Source organism: Mesoplodon densirostris, chromosome 12 (genome assembly GCF_025265405.1).
Source record: "Mesoplodon densirostris isolate mMesDen1 chromosome 12, mMesDen1 primary haplotype, whole genome shotgun sequence".
NCBI classification, from domain to species: Eukaryota; Metazoa; Chordata; class Mammalia; order Artiodactyla; family Ziphiidae; genus Mesoplodon; species Mesoplodon densirostris.
Window position 1 is genome coordinate 16,213,001 of NC_082672.1, and position 1,672 is coordinate 16,214,672.

A 1,672-nucleotide genomic window follows, 5' to 3' on the forward strand; every position below is an offset into this window, starting at 1 on the left:
GAGAGAGAGACAGAGAGATGGCGTGGCTTATCCAAGACCACAGAGGGAGGAAACAGCAGAGCCAGGAGACTCACTTGTGCCCTCTCACACTCTCAGCATCTTCTTGGGGTCAAGTACAGTGGGAAGAGGTTGGTTAAATTTTTCTTCCCAGTTTTCCCGCCTCCGTCTTCTCCTTTCTCACAACAGCTCTGGGGGCCTTGCTTTCCCCATCTGACTACCCCCCATACTTAAAGTTATGGGAATTTCTCCTGGCTGCTTCCTGTACCAGTCAGTACCCTTATTCCCCAAACTCAGGAGCACCAAATCAATCTACCAAAAACACCTTTTCTCTACCTATCGACTCCTCAAAAGCCTCCCCTGGCTGCCCCTCCTCTGCTGAATCACACGTGAGTTCCTGAACCCCTGGCTCCCGTGGCCCTCTGGGATCTACCTCCCCTCCACTGAGCCAGCTTTCCGTCCCCTCTGTCCTACCCACACCCCACCCCAGGTGGGAGGAACTCACTGCCCCGGGATCCCTTTGCTCATAATCTCTCCATGCTTTTTTTTTTTTTTTAATGTATTAATCCAAATAGTAGCCACATTTTAAGACCCCATGTAATTGCCACCTCTTCCCAGGAGCCTTCCTTGATTGCTCTAGCATTCATTAATTTCGCTCTCTTTCCATTTATAGTATTTTTCTTCCCTCACTACTTTCTAATCTTGCACTTTTTGAATTTACAAACAAAAAAATTAAATTTAATGATTAACATTAACCATTAAAAGTATATAGGTCTCTATTTTGGTTCCAACTGTGACATGCAACTCTGAGACCTCAGGCAAGGTGCTCCCTCTCTGACGTGGAGCTTTCTTATCTGAGGGTGAAATGGCAGCTAAGGCCAACGTTCTAATTGCCCTTTTTGTTAATCCACAGATGGAGGGCTTGGGGGCTGTAGACATTTTGCGGAGTGTAAAAGTGCAAGGATCCCATCACAAGGCAGGCTGTGCTGCTATTAGACTCCTTCGCATTTGACAAAGCAGGGCAGGGAGTCTCTGGGGATTTCAAGGCTCCATATCCTAGGAGTCTGATGAGGATGGAGTCTCTGCAGAGTCACGAGGCCATAAATAGAAAAATGGCCTCAGTCCTGGAATTCAGTGTGGAAGAGGCAGCACATAATAGAGCAGAGAGGAGTGAACCCGAGGCAGGGGAACATTCTCCCATATTCTTTTAGGGGGAGAGGCAGAGGAGAGTAGGGTTACCAGAAGAAATAATCAGTAGCATTCATTATGTTCCCTTTGAATACAATTTTACGAAGAGAAGGAGCAAGAGTAGAAAGAGGAGGAAACAAATCCTAGGGAAAGCATTTTCCACATCACGGGGGCCAGATGAAGACGGTGAGAAGGAACCATGGAGGGACCCAGGTTTTTAAAAAGACCGAAAGAAGAGGCCAAATTGGGATTAAGGGAAATAAGTTCAGGCTAGTAGAATACGCCACCGCAAAATATGACTGTAGGGGTTCAGGACACGCCCCTCCCAAACCCACCACTTGGGCATATTGATTATTTGGAGCTGTGGGTGCTTGAAAAACAGCAAATGCAGGGAGAGGCTTTCTCTGAAATCCCCTTCTCCACCCAAAGATACTCAGTTGAAAACACTCTCCTCTCAGGGAGTCTTATCAGCCACGAAGACTGACAC